This window comes from Delphinus delphis, chromosome 2 (genome assembly GCF_949987515.2).
Source record: "Delphinus delphis chromosome 2, mDelDel1.2, whole genome shotgun sequence".
Classification (NCBI taxonomy): domain Eukaryota; kingdom Metazoa; phylum Chordata; class Mammalia; order Artiodactyla; family Delphinidae; genus Delphinus; species Delphinus delphis.
In genome coordinates, this window is record NC_082684.1 from 155,864,881 (window position 1) to 155,871,422 (window position 6,542).

General features: G+C 32.8%; 1 non-coding gene across 1 annotated transcript; it reads right to left on the reverse strand.

The window, feature by feature from the left end:
* Positions 1 to 5,741: 5,741 nt before the first annotated feature.
* LOC132421252 (U6 spliceosomal RNA) lies at positions 5,742 to 5,848 on the reverse strand. The gene has a single exon (XR_009518541.1). It is a non-coding gene; the product is annotated as a U6 spliceosomal RNA (small nuclear RNA).
* Between the last annotated feature and the right edge of the window lie 694 nt (positions 5,849 to 6,542).

Consider the following 6,542-nt stretch of genomic DNA (forward strand, 5'->3'; position numbering starts at 1 on the left):
TCTCCAAAGTTCAAGAAAAATTATTTTCTCAGAGTTTTTTTTTTAAAGGCGTATCATCAGCTATTGAATTCATGTGAAATTTTCTGAAAGGGGATTACATTAATTTTTTCCTTATTTGAGAGCTTTTAATATCACGATAAATCTTAATCATTAAAGCAAATGTATCAACAGGAAGTAAAGACCATTACCAACTATTATTAAAGACTTTGAAATCTGTGTTAGAAAGTAATGGCGTAACTTTCAGATGATAGCTTCCTACTTGTGCCAGACCTTTGTGTACTCATGAAAATACAGAAAAATAGGTTATAACAACCAATGAAACCACGAATACTGATGAAATACATTTAAATCTCAGGGCTGAAAGATTATATAAGTCAGTTAATAAATGATTAGAAACTAACCTATGTCTGAATATATGAAATTAGAACACTGTAATACAGAAAGGAAGGTCTTAGCCACCAATATAACATCCAATAAAGACTGTAATTCAAGGAGCCGGTGAGAAAGTTTGAGGTTTCTCTTAACTCCCAGTTCTCATTTCAGAGTTGGTCAGGACTACCCTATGCTACCCTTGTCACTATCTCTCATCAGTCTACGGAAGTCTACAACTTTCCCTTGTACAGGACTGAAAATTGATGAATTTAAGGAGTACTGCAAGGAAAAAGCAGGAATTAGTAGACTACTGCAAAAGCCTGAGAATAATTCATTCTGAGAATTTATAGAATATTTAAAATTATCTAGGAACTAATACATCTTCTAATATTTAGAATAAAGGACAGGAGACTCAGGATAACATTCTGCCTAACTTTTGTGTAACCGGGCTATTTAAATGTTTGCTTGATCCTGAAATTTGTCTAGGGAAGATACACATCATTGGGGAGAGCAGTAAAATGATTATGAGATTCTAGAAACACAAAGATAGAAAGTGATATCCATTGGAGAGAATAATGTCCTTTGCAAATATCAACAGTGTTAGATTTTACCTCATTCAAGGATAAAAAAACATTGACCTGAAGCCAATAAATGCAGTTTTCACTTAAGAAAAAAAGTATTTGCCATAAGTATGTCAAATACATATAAAATGGGAAAAGAGAATAGGGAGAATGTTGAAGTATAAATGTTGCTGGCAAAGATATAAAAAGAATATGGGAGAGAAAAAAATGCCACAATGGAAAAATTAAAGTTGGCTTCAGCTGTAGTAAAGAACATAATTGGCCTGGTAGAAAATGAAATCACTAATAAAGATTAGAGATATCTAAAAATAAAGAAAAACTGTAATAATAATAATGATAACAATAATAATAGATGCTATAGAAGAAAGAAAACAAAATATATAAATAACTGGCAGCCATTGGGAATGAATTAAAACAAATGAAGCTAAATAACCATTCATTAAGAGAACACTTTTCATGAGTTTAGCAAAAGTAAACAAAACAAAACAAGAAGAGACACTACCTGAGTTTATGAGTCAGTAGAGTTCACTAACCTGCACCCCCCATACACACACACACAAATTAAGTGACTTAGAATAAACTTGGCAAAGTTTTTGAATTTTAAGTTTAAAGAAAAAAATCACTACTGTTTGAGCAAAGAGTAAAAATAAAGTCATACTGGTTTCAGATCCTATTTAACTCAGAGTGCCCAGAACACAATGCACAATGAGAACAAAGTTTTCAGAGAAAAATATTGTGGCACAAGAATATTCTGACCAAGAACAAAGTAGTTAATATGTGGGGCGTAACAGAATGATTTCTATGCTTAGATCTGCAGGATTCAGGACATAAACTGCTCATGGATACATCCCTTGAAACTTTTCCCTAAAAACGCACATCAGTAGGGTAAAGATAAATAATATTTAAAAACCGAAGAATGGGATATTTGAATCTGAAATTACTGTGTTATATATTGATATTAGTTTAAAACATATTTGCTCACCAAACAAAACACAATGCTCACACTGAAAGAAATAAGTTAGGTCTCTATATATGCTTATAACATAAGCAATGCCATAGTGATATAAGTAACAATATAATTCTTATTCCTAGCAGGTATAAATGTTATGATCATGAATATATTATGATCTTTATATAAGCAGATGTAATATTCATCGAATAATTTGGGGACACTTGGCTTCTTGGAAAATAGCCTTTAAATTGGATCCTTATCGCACACTTTAAGTTAATATGAACTTAAGGTAAAAAAAGGATTAAAATTTATAAAGTAAATATATTTTTAGAAAAGATAAAAATATAAATGATAATATTTCTGTTCTTGAAGAATCACAGAACTTTTAAGCATAAACACAGCAAAATTCACGAAATTAAATATTGAAATGTTCCTCGGGAAGAAACGTATAGAAGTTTGCCTTACCAAAATCAATGAACAGATGTGGTATAGGTTTCATTAATAAGACAATGTTATGCCATAAATATTTTACCCAATGGCCCTGTACATATCTGCCTAAACATGCAGTCATGCCAGTGTGTCAATAGCATTATAGAAAAAAATGATACAAACAAGTTAACACACATTAAATAATATACAACTTCCGTTTATTATAAACTTCACATATCCCAGCATCATATTAAGAGATTTACTTTAATAATCCAATTTGGAACTTGCAGCAAACCTCTTAGGTAAGTGCTATCTATTTTTCTACTGATGAATAAACTGAGACAGAAATAACTTGTAGGAGTTGAAGCAGGATTTGAATCCAGGTCTAACTACAAAATTAAGCGGAGTCCGTTGTATGCTGCTTTCTAAGTATCTTACATGCAATGTAAGGAAAAGGTTTTTTCTGTGTTGTTCTTATCTATAGCCTCTTGGTTTAGCATACTGCCTGCTTATAGTATGCACTCAATAAATAACTGCTGCATGCTGAATGTATTTATATAAGATGCTGTATTAGAAACTGAGAAATATAACACTGAAAACAAATGAATATCTTACCCCAAGAAAGTTCTCATTAGGGTTTGGTAGGGTATGGAAATGAGGTATTTGAACAATACAGAACAGTACAGTGAACAATATAAACTATAAGGCAGATTTTTGGAAGTGCATTGAAATGCCCAAAAAGGAAGTGAGATCTAAAAGGAAGAGAGACCATGACAGAAACTAGGTAAGGAGATCCCCCAAACAAACTCTGTTTTCAACATGATCTGGCTATTGAAACATCCAATATGGCTTTCTTGGATGCTTTTTCATACAAAAATGGCTAAAATTAAGTACCCCCCCCTCACCTAAGATATAATGATGTAATAAAAATTTCTGATTAATTAAGAAAAAAGGTTAGTCTGGATTAATCTATTTTAACTGTAAAATTAATATGTTAAAGAAGAAGTTTGGCAGGAAAAATGGTGATACATTCACTTTAAATTAAGTTAACCCAAAAGAATTGACGGCTGACCTAAGTAATAGTCATACAAAGGAAACACTAATAGGATCTTGTCCTTCTAATAGGCTAAATACTATAGTATAGTATTTAGCTATAAAACTACATTTAATCCTTGCAGATAAAAACTTAGGAGGTGATCATATAAGAGGCTTCAATGTTATGTCTTAAGGTAAATAATAAGAAACAATAAATAATTGGAGGAAAATGCCATCAAACAAAGAGCAGATTTAACCTACTTTTATAACATTCAGATTTTTGTTAAACCAGATTTCACTCTCACTCTATAAACTCTTCTCTGTTTGTTTTCCTTTCTATTCCTTTTTCTTATCCCCATTTTATTGAAAAAAAAAACACTTTTGTTTTTGTTTGTTTGGTTTTTTTTTGCGGTACGCAGGCCTCTCACTGCTGTGGCCTCTCCCGTCGCGGAGCAAAGGCTCCGGAGGCGCAGGCCCAGCAGCCATGGCTCAGGGGCCCAGCCGCTTCGCGGCATGTGGGATCCTCCCAGACCGGGGCACGAACCCGCGCCCCCCACATCGGCAGGCGCACTCCCAACCACTGCGCCACCAGGGAAGCCCTTTTGTATGTTTAAGACATAGAATCTGAAATTGTCCATCTAAAAGTCATTAAATGCTGTTGTTTCTACTTAGAGTCTATACATTCACCTACAAGTTAATAAGTATCTGGCATTTTTGTATTTGTTATTATTTTCTTGGTGTTTTAGTCTCATTTAATTGATTTGTGCATAAGAATCAGATTGGAAAAAAAATTAGGCACACATTGTGATATTTTATCCCAGTCACACAACACCCATATTTGCACCGGTTCTTCTGTTGCCAATCTCTGGCAGTTCATTCCATTGTCTCAGATGCTTGATGTGCTTCCTGGCATTTTAGTATTTTATCAGTGAGTATTAACTTACAAGCGATAGAAGGAAATGGACTCAAGAACTCAGGCTTTCCATTTGGCAGGTATTTTTTATTGGTGCTCATGTCTGAATTGTTGACTATTCCTAAAATCATGACAGAATTTCTGTGAACCTTTTAATGACCTTAGTTAAGAACATTTTTATTTATGTAGTTTGGAAGCCTATAGAAAATGTGGACTTTCAGAAAAACTGGTTCAACACAGAGAATGAGGAAATAGCTGAGAACAAATATTAACCAAGTGAAATAAGTATTAAGAAGGCAAAGTAAGAGCACAGGCAAATTATGGAATCTGTGCATTTAATTGGATTTAAAATTTCCCTTTGGCAATGCCCAGGGAACCATGAAGACTGGGAAGGGAGAAAATGGGCTGGAAAACATAAATCCTTTATATGAATAGCCATTCTTCAAAGAATTTTCCAAATATTAAATACTTTAGAGTTTGCTTGATGTTTATCACTTACTCTCATCAGAATTTGAACTCTTACTTTTATGTATTTAATATGAAAATACATAAATACCCTGTAAAATAAAGCTTTAAAGTATAGCCTTCTGGAATGTGGAGCTACTCCTTTTTTCTGCTCTTAAAGAGTTTTTCTCAAACACTATCCACTCAATCACTTTACTCTGCTGACAGCCCCTGCCATTGCAGCACAAACCAAGCCGAGGATACGAAGATTTGGCAAGATGCAAACTGCATTCATGATTGTTTTTTCAGTAAACAGAATATATTTTTGTCTTACAAAATATTCAGTCCCTAAAACTGATTTCTAATTTGAACGTCTGCTATATTTTCAATAGTGACTTGGAAATATTGCAAAATGATCATAATTTTGATTTTAATAGCTTAGGAACTTCTCTAAAACCAGACAAATAATACGTGTAAAGTATTTAATACCAGGTACTAACTAGGCAGCTTTCAATGAATATTAGGCTTCTTTCTCTTTGTCTTCTTCAGTATACAGTATAAAAAATGAAATATTTATTATTTAAAGTTTAATTGTTTGGAACTATTTCATAGAATTACAAAACTTTAAGCAAATAATGGCTTTGGTTTCTTTATCAAGTTCTTATAAAAAAGACAAGGAATTTAAGTGTAGATTAGAGTTAGAAGTCTAAGAATTTTATTATATGACTAAAATCTTTTTGCCAATAAAAATTTTTTGTTCATCTTTCATTTAATTAAAAAGTTGTCCACTTTGCACCTGAGATTCTATTATCTGTCTGTCTTTCTAACTATCTATTATTTCTGGAAGTCATATACTTTCATACCAAAGTACATATACTCACAACACACAGATTTCGTTAAAAAAAAAAAAAAAATTCACAGATGTGACTGGTTTTGACAGGTTTTTTTTTTTCTATCTAAAAACTTTTGTTGACTAGAGACAGAATTCAACCTTTTAAAAACTTGCCTCATGTTAACAAGTATGAGACACCTGAAGAATGTACATATCATCCTTGCTCAAGGACCATGTTAATCTTCTCTGTATCATTCCAGTTTTACTATGTGTGCTGCTGAAGTGAGCACTGCATTTATTTTTAAAGCCTTAAGGACATAAGGAGTTCTTTCTCTACTGTCTTCTTTTGGGGGAAAGTTGGAGGCAGGTGTGGACAAGCCATAAACACTCCATTTAGTTGTTAAATGTTTAATATTCTACTCCTTAAATGACTTATATCAAATGCAACCGACATTCATCGTTGTGCATTAATTGGCATACATACAGGGCACAGGAAAATGCTATCCCATGCAAAATTTAGATATGTTTCATACAGCATCATCTCCCAATTCCCAACATCAAGCTATAAAACCATATAGTGATATGGTCCCAGATGTCACGTGTCCCCTCATATATCTGAATGTATTTGTATACACACAGATTCAAATAACTCTGCACCCTCTTTGTCTTTTAGAGTGTTACCAAGTGTTCCAAAATCAGGAAGAAATTCTTGCCTATAATGCTTCTACAACACTGATGTTTGCTTCCATAGGGATATGGAGACATTCTTTTTATCTAAGAAATTTAAAAGTTACTCCTCAGATGTAAGGTAAATAGGTATTAGTATATAATTTGTCATGATTTCACTTTCCATTTCCTGTTCCTTAAAATTCTTATTTAAAAGTCTTTGGCTAGATTTCCCCTATAATTGAGGTTGAAACCTAAGACTCCAGAATAAAAAATACAAAAAGTGCAACAGTAGGACATTATTCAAATTTTTGATCA